The sequence below is a fragment of the Pan troglodytes genome, chromosome X, assembly GCF_028858775.2.
Source record: "Pan troglodytes isolate AG18354 chromosome X, NHGRI_mPanTro3-v2.0_pri, whole genome shotgun sequence".
Classification (NCBI taxonomy): Eukaryota; Metazoa; Chordata; class Mammalia; order Primates; family Hominidae; genus Pan; species Pan troglodytes.
The window spans coordinates 65,896,083-65,915,305 of NC_072421.2; the positions used below are offsets into that span (position 1 = coordinate 65,896,083).

Below are 19,223 nucleotides of genomic sequence, written 5' to 3' on the forward strand. Positions count from 1 at the left end.
TAATGTTTTTAACATTAACAAGAAAGCCTGTTAAAATTCCTGGTCAGTGAATGAAGATATAAAAATCATAAGCATCCTATATATTAGTAACAGACACTTCAAAATTGTAATAGAAAAAAACAGTTGCACTGTATGTGTGTGGGAGAGAGAAAGAGGAGAGAGAGTGATTTATTTAAGTCTCAGAATTAATATAAATAAAAGTATTACACACACAAAAAGACTTCCGTAAATGAAAAACAAAATTTTGTGATCCTGGATAGAAAGACTAAATATTGCATGTTGTCAACTTCATCCCAATTAATTAATAGATTTAGTATAATTGTAATCAAAATGCCAACAAGCTAATTTTCTGGAATGTGATAAAATAATTCTAAAGTTTACATGGAATAATAAACTAGCAAAATGAGTGAAACATTTTTTAAACAGAATAATTATGGAAGGTTTGTGCTACTCAAAAGGAAAATGATTATGTGGCATGGTCATAGTAGTATAAGAATAGTTAGGTCAGTGGAAAAAATGAAAGCTCAGGATAAGACCATCGTATAAATGTAAGAACTTAATGTACAATAAAAGCGGCATTTTAAATTGGTGGAAAAAAAGCAGAATTGTTCAAAAAATGGAACATAGACAATTAACTATTTGGGAAAAAAATAAGTTAGATCTCTATTTCACAACCAAACAACATATTCAATTTCAAGTGCATGGAGGAGATAAAATGTAAAATAAAACCACCAAATAATACAAATAAAACATAAGTGGATTTTAATAGGTTATTGGGTTAAGGAATGACTTCTAAACATATGTAGAAAATAACGCTTTAAATGCACCCTGGAGCATGCCATGTATATACAGCAAGGGTGACAAGCTCTAAAAACTAGCACAGAGATGACCACTTAAGAGCTGCACTGGGGTCATGATTTGGTAGGGTATGCATTAAACTTTGCATCTCAAAAATAAGTCTACAGTCAGGTACCAAACTGCATGAGAGTCACATGGGCAGATGTTTAAAATGCAGATCTCTGGATCCCAATGCAAGAGATTAATTCATTGGGTCCATGATGAGGCCTGGCAGTTTGCATTTAAAAAAATAATAATGTCTCAAAGGTGATTCTAGGATGAAGGTGGTTTGTGGAATTACTGTCTAAATATTGCTAAGCCATCTACCATGTAATGTGATGAATAATAAGATTGAAAGTAAAAATAATCATAGAAAATATATTGGTAAAGACTCTAACCACCACTCTCAAATGTGTTCTCACACAATGCTATTTTTACATTCAGAGGCAAACCAAACAAAACAACTATAGAAAGTTACGATGGCTTACCTAAAGTACACAGATCATGTCAGAGTGTCTCAATTAATTCAGGAAATGGTAGATAATATAATATTACTGAGAAAAATCTAGTTGCATGAATAGGAAGCCCAGCTTTGATTAACTGAAGTTGATAAAACAGATCAAGTGAGAGGAAAAACAAGTGACTAACAGAAAGCGTGAGCAGAAATAAGCCCACCATGCTCTGACATAAGCCACGAAAGCAGTAATGACTAATGTGAGGATTGATTAGTTTCTCCAAGTTAAGGTCTTGCCAATTGTATTTTGGGCTCTTAAATATCACCCCTCTTCTTCAATTATAAAATCCAGGGATGCCAGACTAAAGGACAGCTGAAAGAAAGGCCATTGGTTCTTTTGTTATTGCTGAATATAACACAAGTGTGTGTCCTAAGTAAAGAAAATCCAACCACAGAATAACAAATGTTATAATCTGTGGAGGTGGAAGATCTCCAAATACTTAATAACTAATATTGGCACAAAGTTCTATCACTCAACAGAGATGCTGGCTGTAAACACCAGAAATAGCCACACTGGTACCTACTAGCTATTTCAGGCCAGGCTCATGATATATATGTAAAAGAGGAAGGTGCTACCTGAAAAAAGGATGGAGGCTACCCTAGTTAGCAGCTTAATATAAATCCATATGCCAATTGATTCTCCCTGTATTCAAACTATGTCAAGATTATTAATAATATTTATAACCTTGAGGCAAAAATTATATTTTGGCAAATCTACCCAAAGTATGTAGTGGAATTAACTTATGCACAAATATGTCATCACATAAAAGGAAAAAACTAACATACTAAACAGGGAAATTATTGGAAAAATTTGGTATATTTTTGTATCATAGTATCATATAGCCATTAAAATATTTACAAAGTATTTTTAACCATATGGAAAATATTATGTTAAGACAATGGTGACTATGTAAATCAAAATTTCCAAACATATCCTCCACAAAACAATATAGAGCCACCAGAACAACATAAAAGTACATAAAGCCATGCCCTTCACATAACAAAAAGAAAGAAAACACCCATATAATAAAAGACTTAACTATTAAATTGTAAGTAGAAAAAAAAAGAAATCTCAGCAAGATATCACTCATATTCCCTCTACAAGTCTTTCCAGGGAGCAAGGACAATGCTGAAACAGGAGTGTTAATGAGAAAAGAAGGGGCTAGTAGCGTAAGATTAATCTAAATCACAACCAGAAAGACAAAGTCCACACAAAGCGTAAAAATAATGACAAACTGGTAGATTCGAGCCTTGGGGAAGAGCTTTCTATGCAGTCGTCAAAAGGCAGACTTTGAAAGGTATCATTTGTAAGAGAGAAGATGGCAAAAAATAAGGGAGAGATACCCTGTGAAGTCTGGGAGTTTAAAGGAATGTGAAGCAAAAGAGGAAAATTTAGGAATGGTCAAAAGTCTACCAGGCAAATGGAATCAATATCACACAAAATAGATTTCAAGCCAAAAAGCATTAAATTAAACAAAGAACACTTTTATTTATTTATATTTATTTATTTATTTATTTATTTATTTATTGAGAGGGCGTTTTGCTCTGTGGCCTAGGCTGGAGTGCAGTGGTGCAATCTCGGCTCACTGCAACCTCCGCCTCCCAGGTTCAAGCGATTCTCGTGCCTCAGCCTCCCGAGTAGCTGGGACTACAGGCGCCCACCACACCCCACTAATTTTTGTATTTTTAGTGGAGACGGGGTTTCACCATGTAGGCCAGGCTATTCTTGAACTCCTGGCCTCAAGTGATCCGCCCACCTCGGCCTCCCAAAGTGCTGGGATTACAGGCATAAGCCACTGTGCCCAGCCACAAAGAACACTTTAAATGCTAAAAGCCATTCTCCAAATAAAGATATGGCAATTATGAATATCTGTGCATAAAGTAATACAGACACCACCTTTATAAAGCAAAAATACAGGCGATGTATATAAAAGCACACTAAAAAGAAACTTTAACACATCATTTTCATTAAACAACAAATCAAGTGGATAAACAATAAGTAAAGATGCAGAAGACTTAAATAACAATCTTACAGATATATATCATATTTTATGTCCCGGTAATAGAGACTATACTTCTCAGTTGCACATGAAATACTCACAAAAAGTGATCATATATTAGGTTACAAAGAAAACATCAGTAAGTTCCATAAAGTTGACATGTTATAAACATTGTCTAATAATAATACTACGATAAAGCTAGAAATCACTTTTTAAGTCCATTCCGCATGGAAAATTATAAGCTTTCTCTTAAATAATTCTTTAAAGAAAGAAATACAAATTAAAATCACAGAATGTCTTTAAAACATGATCATGAAAACACTACATATCAAAATCTGTGGGATACATTTAATGAGGCGATTAGAGGAAAATTCACTAACTTAAACATGTTCATCAATAAAAAATAAAAAAAAGAATTTCATTCTTAGCTAAAAAGGTGAAAGAAACAACAATAAAGCAAACGAAAAGAAAGGAAAATAGTAACATAAGAGCAGAAATTAATGAGGTAGAGAAAAACATATCTTAATGTTAAATCAAAACCACAATTTTTTGAAAAAATTAACAAAGTAGACAAGCCATAACCTAACTTTATCAAAAAAGAAGAAATATACAAGGAAGTATAAATATACCAGGGGTAACAAATAAATTTAAATGCTAGGAGAATTCACCAATACAGAATCTACAAATAATAAGGATTGGCTTTGGATCTCAATAGAAAAAGAAACAATAGGGCTCGGCTGGCGAGCCCCACTGAGGAGCCGGAGCTCGGGCCGCACTTACCCCTGAGTCCGCTCCCGGTCCCTGGCCCGTCAGCGACCTGGCGAACCAGGCGACGCTGAAGCGGCCCATGGACTTCGGTACAAAGCTGCTGAGTCCCTGCTTCCCCGAAGCAGCCGCGCTGCACCCCTCTGCCCAGCCCCACTCCGGGCCTCAGGCCCCCGGACGCCAAGCCGCCGCCGCTTCAGACGCAGACCCTACCGCCAACTCTGCAGCAGTCCGCCCCACTCGGCAGCAAGCGGCGCCTTACAATTCCGGAGAAAATTTTTCAGAACATAAAACTAGAATACAGTCGTTATCAGAGGTGGAGACATTTAGAAATTGTTCTTAATCAGAGTGAAGCTTGTGCTTCAGAAAGTCAACCTCGCTCCTCAGCACTCATTGCACCTAGCTCTCCAGGTTCCTCATGGATGAAGAAGGACCAGCCCACATTTACCCTCTGACAAATTGGAATAATACGTGAGTGTGTCTTAGACTATGAAGACAAGATTCAGGAGGAGTATGAGCAAATCCTCAATACCAAACTAGCAGAACAATATGAATGAATCTTTTGTGAAATTCACACATGATCAGATTATGCAACGGTATGGGACAAGGCCAACAAGCCATGTGTCCTGAAGCTTTGTTATGTATCTGGGTACCAGGTTTAACCTCAAGAGATGCCTGCTGTACACTTTTTGCAACTGGTTTGACAACACATTTCAGCTTCAATTTTGCATCCTGAGAACACTTAAACGTTTCTGCAGGTCCATTTTATACAACTTGAAAGACCTTAAAACTTTTTGGTTGCCACAAGCATATCTTCCTTTTCTGCTCATCCAGTAAACAGCTGTGCCCTACTGTGATAGATTTTCCAAACAAAAATACTTGGAGAAGCAGTTTAGCAAAATATGCCTTCAGTGGCACTCAACAAATGGAGCTTCCCCAAGCACAGTTCTGTAAGAAGTGTGTATGAGAGTGTGTGTAGGTATATTTCAAGTTGTTATTTGTATAGTGCAATTTTTTTTTGATCTTGGGGATTCTGGCTGAGCTTGATTCATGACAATTATGGTTAAAAACATTTGCTTGGCCGGGCGCTGTGGCTCACGCTTGTAATCCCAGCACTTTGAGAGGCGGACGTGCTTGGATCACCTGAGGTCAGAAGTTTGAGACCAGCCTGGCCAATATGGTGAAATCCCGTCTCTACTAAAAATACAAAAATTGGCTGGGCATGGTGGCAGGCACCTGTATGTAGTTCCAGCTACTCAGGAGGCTGAGGCAGGAGAATCACTTGAACCAGGGAGGCAGAGGTTGCAGTGAGCCAAGATCGCGCCATTGTACTCCAGCCTGGGTGACAGAGTGAGACTCTGTCTCAAAATAAATAAATAAATAAATAAAAACAAAAAACAAAAAAAAATTGCTTGTTCTACAGAAGATCATTTACGTTTTGTGACCAAATAAGTTGCAACAGTGGATTGTTTTTATGTGTAGGTTTTATTGTTAAATACAGGGACTGTTTCCAGGCATAGAATATGAATCATAAGTTAGGATGGACATTAGCTGTGATTATGATAATACAGCAAAGGTCTGTGGTCCTAGATCTACAAATGTGTGGTGAGAAATATCTACAAATGTGTGGTGAGAAATTAGAACAAACTGGAGATGGGCCATTGACACATGGACTCTGCCTAAGCGTGTTAGAAAAATACTTTGACTCCAAGCCTTAAAATACTCACATGGAGTCGGCGCTCACCTCATTCACACAATCATAGAGCTCCCTGGACACTGAACCTCTAAAGAGAAAAAGTCTGCCCTGGAGCAGAAGGATCATGGTTTGCTTGGGAGCATAGCAGGTAAGCTCAGAGCTGGGCCTGGGCCTGGGCCAGGGCCAGGCCCTGGCAGCACTGCTACTTGGGAGGAGCCACTTCACCTTTGTATCAGTTATTAAAAATAGAATTTGGATCCTTTGGTGAGGTTCTCCCAAATTCATTTGAGGTGTCCATGGTCAACTGCTTGAGCTGTTTTGGCAACCCCCTGCCCGAAGTCACATTTAGGCTGTTCTTCACCTTGTTTCCAAGACTGAGGAACAGAAAGTAGCCTCTGTTTTGAGCAGGTAGAAGTATACATTTATTTTTTTACTGCGACTTGCTCAGGACCATATTTTACAAAATGCCTTGTTTCCTTTATTGTTTCTGGAAAGGAAAAGTTCTATTTATATTCTTTTAGTTTGAATATAGAATAGTTTTTTTAATCAGGACTTATTTTGAAAAAATCTGAGTTTAATTCAAATGCATGCCAATACCTTACAAAGTAAGGTAATACTCAGAGACAGTTGTTCTGATCAGATGGCTTAGAGAAATTTCTGGAATATTCACGTTCGAAGATTCCTTATTAATGAATGTCTTTGACTTAAATCTAACCGAAAACTGCAACATTATTCTTTGCACATTTTCATTATACAGTGTTAACAAGCTTAGTTGCAAACAAATACAAATACTTAAGCTATTTGTTTACCTTGCCTTCTTAAAAAAATAAACAATAAGGAAGCCAGTGAAAGTAAAGTGGAATAGAGAAGGGAGAGTATTAAAAATGATGAGACCAAGAGAGAGAATAGGGTATTGGACAGGGGAGCGGGAGCTATTATATAGGCCTTTTGGGCTATTGGAAGGACCTTTGCTTTTACTTTGAATGAAATGAGAAACCACTGGTGAGTTTTAAACACAGGAATGGTCTGCTCTGACTTGGCCTGAATACAGAAGAACAGTCTAGCTGCTGTGTAGACAACAGTAAGAGCGTAACTGGGACAGCAGAGAAAAGAGACACATAAAAGGTCTATTTCAATAACATGGAACAAAAATGGCTGTGGCTTAAATTTTAGTAAAACTGGTGGAGATGACTAGAAGTGGTCAGATTATGTACATAATTTGAAATAAGACCCTACAGAATTTGTCGATAGATTAGCTGTCAAAAATCATACATGACTAAAGTTTTTAGTCTGAGAGAGTAGAAGAAACTGAAATGGAGAAGAGAAGCTTATGGATGGAGTATGCTTGGAGGGAAAGATCAATAGTTCATTTTGGACATGAACTATTTGGAAATGTCTTTGGAACTGTCTAATAGATGGTTTGAAAATGTCTAATAGAAATTCAGTGAAGGTGCCAAATAAGAAATTACATACATAAGTCTGAAGGTCAAGGGAAAGATCTGAGCTGGAGAAATAAATCTGAGAGTCATTCCTTCCTTAAGCAAATATGTATTGAGTGTCATCCCTAAGTTACGTGTTGTGCTGGAATCTGTGCTGGCCACTACTGGCTACATATGGTAATTCAAATTTTAATTAAATTAAATATTATTAAATATAAAGTTTCTTATTCTAACTAGCCATATTTCAAAAGCTCATAGCCACATGTGCCTAGTGCTTCTCAATATTGGACAGAATATATAAGAAGCATTTCCATCAGCACAGAAAGTTCTCTCAGACTGTGCTATGTTGGGTTCTATGGGCCAAGATATATATATATATATATATATATATATATATATGCGTGTGTGTGTGTGTGTGTATAACAAAGAAACAAAGGCAAGTGTAACAAGTCACAATTTTGGTAGTAAAAATGGCAGTGTTTAAGAGCACAGATACTAGTATCAAAATATCTTTTCTTTCTTTTTTTTTTTTTTTTTTTTTTGAGATGGAGTCTCGCGCTGTCACCCAGGCTGGAGTGCAGTGGTGTGATCTCGGCTCACTGCAAGCTCCGCCTCCCAAGTTCACGCCATTCTCCTGCCTCAGCCTCCCGAGTAGCTGGGACTACAGGTGCCCACCACCACGCCTGGCTAATTTTTTGTATTTTTAGTAGAGACGGGGTTTCACTGTGTTAGCCAGGATGGTCTCGATCTCCTGACCTCGTGATCCGCCCGCCTCAGCCTCCCAAAGTGCTGGGATTACAGGCGTGAGCCACTGCGCCTGGCCTAGTGTCAAAATATCTAAATTCAAATTCAGGGTCTACTTTTTGAAATTTACTTAAATTTTGTGCATTACTTTCTTCATCTGTAAAATGGAATAATAATAACACCTAACTCATAAACATGATGTGAGGTTTAAATAAGCAAAAATTTACAAAGTGCTTATTATAAACCATGGCATATAGTATCAGTGGTATGTTTCTGTGTTGTGATTAAACCACAGTGATGAATTTGTTGGTTATAGTATTTTGAATAAGAAATTAGGTGGACAAGTAAATATGTGTAAAAATATTTTTGCTGTACATAAAGTTCTTGAATACTATATGTATTATGAATATGAGGAAGTGCATATGGGAAGAGTGATACAATATGAGGCAGGATGGGCCAAGATGTTACAGTGACTTCTGCATTTGCCAGGACCAACTCTGCCAATTTACACTGTATCAGCAAAACATAACAGCAATCTTTTATACAATGAATGGTTATAATATTAAATGTGCCTGTATCAACAAAAACATGAGTTAAATCATAGGAAAGGAAATACAAGGGGTTGATTTATGAGGAGCATTTTATATGTCTGCTTTGGCAACACATATATAAAGAGCATCTTAGAATCTGAACTTGCATTTCTTTACCTGAAAAAGCCTGGGTAAAGACGTGTTGGGCTTGTGACCCATCTGCCAACTCTAGTCAACAATATGGGGACCTTGGAAGATACAGATTAACAAATGTGTACCTATCTCTATCCCCATATATAATACACAATAATAAATGTAATTATTTTTCTGAAAACCTGAAAAAACAATGACTCCTATCTCGAAATCAAGTATTTCTGGCCCAACCTGAAATTGATGGATAAAATATATTAGCCCAGAGAAAAATGAAATCATCAGAGAGAGCTGAGAAAGTTGCTTGGGCTCTGACTAAAGGCTCTTTGAAGTCAGACCTTCCTAAGCACATTCCATCTAAACTACTCCATGAGCTAAACCTGCTACTGGTTTGATTAAGACTAAAACGGACATCTTGTAAAGGATTACTATAATTATATATTGTTTGGCTAGTTGGGCATGTATGTATGTATATGTGTACATATGAGTGAAATAGTTGTGCATTAGAAAACTTTAAAAATCGGGATTCTGTATTCTTTAATTCCCTAGTGTCACATCTGTAGAAGTTACATTGACTTATTAAATTAGAAAGGATATGAGTACCATTTTATTAATGACCTAATCTCTTCTCCCCTGTGCACAGGCCTACCACCTCTCAAGTGCAGTATAGAAAGGTATACTTTTCCGTGAATGCCTTCTATGTCAGATCTAAGGAGGAGACACACACACAATATTATTTTTTTTCACAGAGAAACTATTAAACTTGACAAAAATGATGTCCAGATTATCATGGGTCACCCCATGGGGTCCTAATTCTGGAAATATCTATCTCATATTGATTAAAATACCAAGAACCTTGGCCAGATCCCAAGGACAGATCATATAACAACATGAGGTTTGTGGGCATGTCTACACAGTCCCCAGGCATGCTGCTAATCGATTCACTTCCTTTTTCTTGGTAGCTGGCTGATAGCCTCAGCTCTCCATAGATGTGTTAAGTGGAAACCAGCATAAACTACATAATCTTCACATCACTCAGTTGGAAGAGAGGTTGTAAGAGGAATACTATTTAGCTTTGACTTTGAAAATGCATGTGGTGTGTATCTATGGGCACACATACGTATATTTCAAGGAAGAGGGGTACAGAAACAAAAAGGCAACGTGATATGTGAGTTTGCGAATAAGAAATCCAGATAGACACTAAATCCTGTTTATAAAATAGTAGTGCTATGAAAAACATAAAAGAGCTGAACAACACAAGTTCATGTATTGTATGACTATATGGGCTGCTACATATGGCCACACGGACTACTCATTGTACAGCACCATAAAAAGTATCATTCAAAAGCCTACAAGATAAACAGTGAACCCTGGCGTAGAACAATACAGCAGCCCTGGCTATACCATACAAGACAATGGAGAAATAAAAATATAGTACCACAATAGTTAATGTACACTGAATACCTACTCAAAGACAGACACTGTTCAAAATGCTCTACACACATTGAATTTGGTTATTCCTCACAACAGTACTATGAGTTACATGCTACTATGATCCACAATCTACAAATAAGGAGAAATGCAGTGAGTTTGATAGGACTTGCCCAAGGTCATACAGCTACTAAGTTGTGGAGCTGGAATACAAACCCAGATAGTCTGACTATAGAGCCCGTGTACTTAAAAACCATGTTGTAAACAAAACAAAACAAACAAATGAAAAATAACCAGGAACTTACCTGGCTTATCTGTAAAATTAAAACTGAATACCACCTCTAAAGTATTTTTGCCAAAAAATTAAACCTACAACTGATTAAGCGTCTAGATCAAAATACCAATGTATAGAAAAAACAGTCACCAGACTATATTTGGTAACAGAATCAGAAGAACGCGGAATAATTCTACAGAATAAACAACTCAGTTATTTCCACAAATAAATGAAAAAAAAGTGAGGGGAGCTATAGATTAAAAGAGGCTCGAGACTTAACAAAATGCAATGTGTGGACCTTGTTTGGATCCTGATTCAAACAACCAAACTGTAAAAGAAAAGAAAATACATCATTGAAAAATTTTAAATGCAATGATATTAAGGAATTATTTTTGCTTTTTAGTGTGAAAATGGTATTATGGCTATATGTTTTTTAAAAGAGGCACTATCTTTTAGTTATGATGTCTGAAACATCATATGATTTTAGTATGAAATCCACTTCAAAATAATCCAAGAAAGTGGGTGGGAGTAGAGTTAAACAAGATTGGTTATTTTTTGATAATTGTTGGAGCAACATGATGGATACCAGGAGGTTCTTTATATTATCCTCTTCCATATACATTTTTGATTTTACATAATAAAAAGTTATTTTTAAAAAAATACTGGAGCTAGAGAAACTGGTAACTATGGTTGCTTCCTGGGATGGCAATGGGGTGGCTGGGAGCCAGGTGTAAAAAGTAGACTTTCTTTTTATTGTTTACCTTTTGTACTTTTTAAATTTTGTGCTAAGTACATTTATAATCTATACAAAATTAATTAAATTTACTAAACAAATGCAAAGTTCAATGCGGGCAAGGCCCTACCAAGAGAGTGCATGTTGGCTACCTGCAGTCCACTGGGGAGTTGGTTATAGATTCCAGCAGAGAATGCTAAGAAAACAGGTAGGGAACTAAGAAAACTCTAACCCAGACACCAACCTCTTAAGAATAACTAAACATAAGAAATGAAATAACAGCTTCACTGTAGGCTTGAGCAAGTGCCAGCTGACACACATTCCCAGTGGAATCTTCCCTGGAGCTCTATCAAATAATCACTGAGTAAAGAGGGAAACTAAACCCTAAGGCAACTCCATTTAGACTTGCTATACATAATTCATTGAAAAGTTTGACAAAAACAGATGCAATGTATTGGATACAGGCAGTATGAAGAAAACCTCTGAGAAGTAAATGATGAAGGCGTGAAGGAGGTAAACCACCTTCAAGTAGTCAACCCAAACTGTTACTCTACCCATACAGGGTCACTGGATACAGAGTCCTAAATGATCACCCAGAATGGCTCCTTCCTTATGTAACATGGAAACATTAAGAAATCTAGACACCACAGGAACAACAGAATGATCTGGCCTATGATTGGGCCATTTTATAATGCTAATGGTTAACACTATTTTAGAAGAGTCTATAATCAGAAAAGCAAAGACCATGTACGATTTTGCTCATCTTTCTCTCCAGTAGTTACCACAATTCTTAGCACACAGTACATATCCAATAAAGATTTAACTGAAAGACTCATGAGAGGCCAGCATAAGCAGAACCACTTGCAGGTCAGCATGAAGCAACCTGGTGAGGGTGATACAGAATGGCTGGGCTCCTGGCTAAACCCCACCCTCAAGCCTGGAACCTTGGCCATAAGTGAAAACAGCTGACCCCTGAAGGGCTGGGCTCCCGGCTAAACCTCACCCTCAAGCCTGGAACCTTGGCCCTAAGTGAAAACAGCTGACCCCATTTTTCCACCCAAATAATTGCCTTTTTGGCCTACCCCGCCCCCTATCCAGTGCCCATAAAAACTAGATCAGCTGGCAGGGAAAAAAAAAGAGCAACACAAGCAGCTGATGCAAGTGGTTGGGGATGCAAGCTGCTGAGCCTCAGGGATACATGTGGCTGAGCATCGAAGACTACTGATAGATGCAGCTAACTTCAGACAATGAGACTTCAGGGAAAGATCACCTTCTTCCCACACCATCCCTTTTCCAATTCCCCATCCTGCTGAAAGCCACTTTTATCGCCCAATGAATCCTCTGCATACACTACCCTTCAAATGGTTTGTGTGACCTGATTCTTCCTGGACACCAAACAAGAACTTGAGTGTCAAAAAGGGCAGGTGCAGGAGCCTGTCACTCTGACCCTTTACTGGGCTGTTAACACTTGGCCATCCACAGACTGCAGGCTGGGTGAAATGAGCCACTCCAGTTCCTGCCCACAAAGGGGGTAAAGGTCAAGGGAACAAATCCCATCTCAAGGGCAGGGAAGAAGAGAAGGACTACATGCAAACAAAACTTCTGTGTGTGAAGGTTACCAGTCAGACTTTGTAAACTTTCTTAAGCCTCAGCTACTTCAAATCTAAGATGCCTTTAATTATAAGTCCCATCATTATCATTTTTATAATACTAAGGAAAAAGATTCACCAATTATACTGTGAGATACTATGAAGTATAAGATGAATCCCAATTTAAGAGATGTTAAAATGTGGAAAAGTGTATCTTAGAATCAATGAAATGTGATGTTTATGTTCACTTAGGCAGGCCCTTCCCAACTAGGTCTATAGTACCTTGGCCGCAAGATATAAACTTTAAGTTGTTTTAAGAAGTTTCATAAATCACAAAATATTTAAGTTATAGTTCAAGTCTTTTTGAATCAGCTATTACCTGAAGTTTGATAAATAACAATGAAGTCATAAGGTGCCATAAAAATACAATTTTTAGAGTTGCAAGGATTGTTTGGTTTTAATAAAATGTAAATTCTATTTCAAAAGAGAGAGAAAGTGAAAGAGAGAGAAACAGAGAGACAGAGAGGTCAAAGGCTGAGATTTATGGAGATTGGATGCTCCAAAAGAAACCAGAAGTACACTCTGGCCGGGAAAGTAAAGGCCAAAAGAGGGAGAGAAGATCAAGATGGTGACAGTTTAACAGCAGAAAAGATGGTGATGTTAATTAAAGAAAGAAAGAAGAGAGGCAAGAGCCAAGACGGAAAGAGTCACAAATGACAGGGAGTTGCCCCTGTGTCTGGACAGTACTGAAAATGATGTTCACAACCGGGGCCCCTGGCAAACAGGCTTCAAGTCCCACCATCATCACCTGCCGTTAATTCTCCCACATAGTTTCTCAAATGTTGATTAAACATCTACTCAGATGACTGAAACCTAAGAGTGCCTAGTCCATGTTTTAGATGGAATTAACAAAGGACAAAAGCAGCAATATTTCAGTCTGTATGACCCTGGAAAATTACGAGCATGCTCACATAGGTGTTATATAAATGTAAAAGACAAAGAATAATTCAAAGTCTTAAAGAACATACAGTGTAGTGGAGACAGACTAAAAATAAAATATTACCATATAGTGAGATAGGGACAAGCATGTAATTACTAGTTAAAAAGAATGACTTTTTTTCCCAGCGGGCTTTATGTTGGGATAGGATGGATATTCTGTTAGTAAACAGCATCATTATTGTGGAAGCTTATGAAATCAAATCTTCAGATAACTTATCAACGTCTGCTTGATAATTTGTGACGAAGTACCAGTTATTAAGGAATGAAATTATGTGAAAAATATGGATCTGGCAATCACTCTAAATAGGACTCCTCAAATAAAATCTATTATTTTATACATTTCCCTATTCTCTGCTTTTGTTTGACTTAACCTCTGGGATGTTGACACAGGTGATTAGGGATTATTTGCGACAATATTGAGAATATCTCAGACATGGTATGTGTGTGAAAGGTTTGCTAGGATAGGTTGCAGTCAGCACTCGAATTGTGGCTATGCTTTATTTTATTTAAATTATAATCTACGATCAAATTCAATCTATAAAGAATAAGTGGTCAAATGGAAATTACATAGCTTAAAAAACTTGGATGAGAGTTAGGTACTACTACTGGTATATATTCTCCAGCAAGGATCTTTTTGTTACATCTGATTGAAATTTCTCAGTTTCTACAAATTTGATTTCATTATTTGTAGCCTCTTATCTTCTATTTTAAGACTCCTACAGAATAAGCTTTTCATTTGAGTTCCTGTATCCTGGATTCAGACTTGAAAAACCTCTTTTGCTAAAGAAACATGGGCTCTTCAGGAGGATTCTGGAACCCCCAAGGGCACTTCAGATAACAAAAACATACATTAATTCTCTTTGGAGTCATGCCCCATCTCTGACAAGTAACCTGACTGCAGGGAGAAACTACCCAATGTCAGGCCTCAGTACAAATGTTTTAAAAAACATGTTGCTGTTTAATAATTTACTAAATATAAAACCAACAACCTCCATACAGGGTTAGGAGGTCAGAAAAGAAATTTTCCAATTAGTTACAGAGAGAAGCTCCCTAGAAGTTTGAAACTATGCTTGGTGGTAAAGGCATTAGAGTTGAAGATGTCCAGGAGAGGAAAAATGTTTTTATGTTTTTGACACCAAGAGACAACAAAATGAAATCAAATTTCTTCATCTTTGGGAAACGGGTACCTTGGTGATAACGAAGGCCCATCCACAGCTGTTAATGGGGCTAAGTGAGGAGACAGTGACTACTAGAACTGATAACATGACTCACTATGCCTAGAATGCCTGTACAATGTGGTTTATGCTGAATACCTGCATTCCTTCTGGGGGTCTAGCATTTTCATATGTGCTGGACAGAGGTTGCCTTCATAACTAGCCCCCAATAAACCTGTGCCAATTAATAATTTAATAATATCCCCCGGTAGACAACACTTCATACGTGCTGTCACAAGCAATACTGGAGGAATTTTGTACATCCTGAGTGACTCCACTAGAGAACTCCTGGAAGCTTGTGTCTGGTTTCCTCTGAACATCGCTCTATGTGCCTTTTCCCGTTGCTAATTTTGTGTTGTATCCTTTGACTGTAATAAATCACAGCCCTGAGTAACAATATATGCTGAGTCCTATGAGTCCTTTTAACAAATTACCAAACTGGGAGGTTATCTTGAAGATCCTCAATGCATATGGGAAAGACATTTCAGGACTTGTTCAGGAAGAGCTACAATTTTCTTTTCTTTTCTTTTTTTGAGATGGGGTCTCATTCTGTCAACCAGTTTGGAGAGCAGTGGCATGATCACAGCTCACTGAAGCCTTGACCTCCTGTGCTTAAGCAATCCTCCCACCTCAGCCTCCCAAATAGCTGGGAGCCTCCCAAGTACAGGAGAATGCCACCATGCCTGGTTATTTTTTTTAATTTTTTTATTTTTTTGGTAGAGACCGGGTTTTGCCATGTTGCCCAGTCTGGTCTCAAACTCCTGGGCTCAAGCAATCCTCTCACGTTAGCCTCCCCGAGTGCTGGGATTATCGACCACGATTTCCTTTTTAATCTTTTGGTAACTCAACTGACTAGGCCATGTTGTACCATAAAGGGTAGCAGTGATAGAAAGTGAAGGACTAAGAACAACACTGAAAAAACAATAGCACAGATAATAAGCATTAAGTATAAAGAAGGTTTGCATAGTCACACAAATAAGTTTCAGTTGAGAAAAGGAACCATAGTTGGAATTTAGACATCAACGTTTATGAAAAAAAAGTAAAAAGAAAACATCGGGAACTTAGAAATCAAATTATATTAATGTAAGAAGTAAAAACTTAGGGAACACAGGGTGAAACTCCAAGTTAATAAATCATAAACTCAGAATTCTGAAAGTTTCCTTCTGCCACTGCAATGTCTAAAGCTGCCTTTGGAATAACACCACATTCCACCAGAAACCATGTAAAATTATATCCTCTGAAAAGAATAATGGCATTCATTTATTTATTAACTCAACACAAATTTATTGAGTAGCTATTCTGTGCCAAGCCCTGTTTCAAGGTGCTAAGGATACAGAAGTAAACAAAACAAAACCTCTGCCCTTCAATAAAGCTCAATATATGGATCATTTCATGACTCGTAACTAAATGAGTTTGAGATCAACAGAAAAGTATGCCATCCTTGATCTTGGCACAGGAAAAACAATAATTGTGGAAGATCATATTATTAGAAATGTACAATGCTTTGCAGGTTTTCTAGGACAGTACTGAGGAAAGTCTTCGATGATGAGTAGAAATGGTAAATTGGATTATGAAATAATTAGATCTAATAAGAACAAGCTGACACTGTATAAAACTCTGAGAAACCTCAGAGGGAACAGAAAGATACTATGAGGAATGCTAGATAACAAGGTCATAAAAAAGTAATTATAATATATGTACATTGTCAAGAAGTTATGCCTGATTTTGTAAACAGAAATAAAAGAAATGATATAGGTTGATGAAAACCAGCTTACATCTTGGTTATCATTCATATCACCTATCACAAACTGTTATTGCATTGAAAACCTCCAAATATATGGGTAGTAGATTCCAACTTGTTGACATAAAGACTCATCATTTTCTACAAAGCTGATATCCTTAGAATGCTTGCACGCATGAACAGCAGAGGTTGTTCAAAATGATGGCATCTGAGTCAAATTAAGTCTGCAGACATGTTTTGATTGCCTTGCATACTAATGTTTTTTATTTGTAAAGTATTTCAAATATAAAGACAAAAAGGTGGGGGGAAGCAAACACCCATGTACTAATCATATTTTAATATCATGCTGTATTTCCATCAGATCCTTTTTATAAAGAAATTAAATATTGCAATCAATTCCTCTCTGGACCCACATCCTTCCCTCTCCAGAGACAACCACTATCATAAATTCAATCTTTATCATTCAAATACATGCACATACCCATAAATGCATTTTTTAGCAGGTTTTTACATTTAATCCAAATGGTAATAAAATGTTTGAATCCTTCTACAGCTCACTTTGTTTAGTCAAATTATGTTTCGATACTTACACATGTTTGATACATCTTATTTTAGTTCAGAGGTTGGCAAACTTACCACCACTGGGCCAAAATAGGCCTTTACCTGTTTTTGTAAATATTACTGGAACACACCATTTTCATTAGCTTATTGTCTACAGCTGCTTCCATATTACAACTGCAGAACTGAGAACTTGAAACAGAGACCATACAGACCTCAAAGTCCAAACTATTTACTAACTGACCCTTTACAGAAAAAAATTGTCAACTCCTATAATAGTTTATTCATTATATGGCATCGTATTTTAAAAATTAGAATTAACTGCTAGCATTGAAAAATTAGTTTTCATACAAATATCTGGATTCCAAACGTTTCTTGAAAAATCAGAAGCTCTGGCAGCATAAAGTCCACATTCTAGTAAGGCTAGTGTGTGGAAATTTTTAAGACATGGCTGCCCTCTTTAGGCAGAGTATATGTTCTACAGATCGCTACAGTCCTTAACCAGCTTAAGTGATTCATTCACTTGCCTGTCCTGTGGAGGCCTGTGATATCCACCAGTTTTCCTTTTGTTGTGTTAATAATATAAATATTAGTTAATTAGTGAGATAACTGGATTACAACAAGTGAATCTTTATCAGGAATAGAATAAAAAGAAAGACCAAACAACATACCAACATTATCTGAGAACCTGACTTTGTACTTTATTTTATATAAAGCTGGCCAAGAGTTAATTTGTATACTCTGGGATATGGATTAATACATCTGACCCTTATCCCAAATTTAAAAGTATCCTGGCTCCACCTGACGGTGATAAAACAGATTACCCCGATAATTAGGTCAGCAGAGGGGCCTAGGAAAGCTTCTTGAAACTTTCCATAAAAGGGCCTTGATATTGAGAGTTCTTGGGATTAATGTATTTGCCATGCCATAAATGGAAAGTACACTCCTGTTTACAAAGACCTCAGATGCTTACCACAGAAAGATTATGGTTACCTCAAACTATCTTTGCAGGTGTGTGTGTTTGTGTGTGTCTGTGTGTGTACACAAAGGCGTGTGTCTGTGTGTGTACACAAAGGCAAACATGTTCACAAGCAGGCATGCATCCACACACAAGTCTGTGTACATATATGTACATATGGCAACTGAAAATTGGAATACTGTATGATTAAAAACAGAAATTCTATGTTCATTAGTACTTCTCCTAAGATCTCCATAAGGCCTCATAGTTCTACAAAGTATATTTAAGAAGATGACTGAAAGAACATGAGTAACATGTTAGAACTGCAAGACCCCTTCACCCTCCAAGCCCATGCCTGTCCACTCAGGATAAGTAAGCTACAACGGTTTCAAGGTGTTGTGGGAGAGGTCTTTCTTCATAAATGTCCTCCCTAACTAGATCTACTCTAACAGTAGGAATTAGAAAGGATGTCATTCAAGGAGATCCCCAAGTTGGCAGGAATCAACCCCAAGGATAACCTTAGTGAAGGAAATGGGATAAGGAATCATAGAATTCAGTGTGATTGGGAGAGAGTCATATAAAAGCAGTTCCCAGTTTGCCTTGATCATACACTTGATATGAGGAACACAGTTCTTGATTTCTATGTCTCTGCTGAATATTTGTTTGTAACAGGTTTTCCTGATGTGCTAATAATATGAATCAGCCTTCACAGAATAAAACTGAGATTTCTTAAGCTTCCTGAAATAGAAAACAGCTTACAAGATGAACAGGAGATGATAAATCCCCACTTACTTGCTGAGTGACCTAGGGCAAATTATTTGATTTCAATGACATGAGGTAAAAAATAGCACCCAGTTTATAAGAGTTATGAGAATTAAATAAGTTCATAAATGCAAAAAGCTTAGACTTTGGTACTCACTAAACACTATATAAACATTTGTTACTATGAATGATGACAATAATGTTGCTATTCCTGTTATCATAAAAATGTAAAGGAAGTTATGATGATGAAATAGAGCCTAAGAATCAATGAGTGGATAGTCAATGCCTT

The 19,223-nt window shown here is 37.2% G+C and overlaps 1 protein-coding gene and 1 pseudogene across 6 annotated transcripts in view; one reads left to right on the forward strand and one right to left on the reverse strand.

Annotated features, from left to right (window-relative positions):
- Positions 1 to 19,223, reverse strand: part of OPHN1 (oligophrenin 1) — a 387,278-nt gene that overhangs the window by 84,818 nt on the left and 283,237 nt on the right.
- On the forward strand, positions 403 to 4,746 carry LOC104003917 (akirin-1-like; annotated as a pseudogene).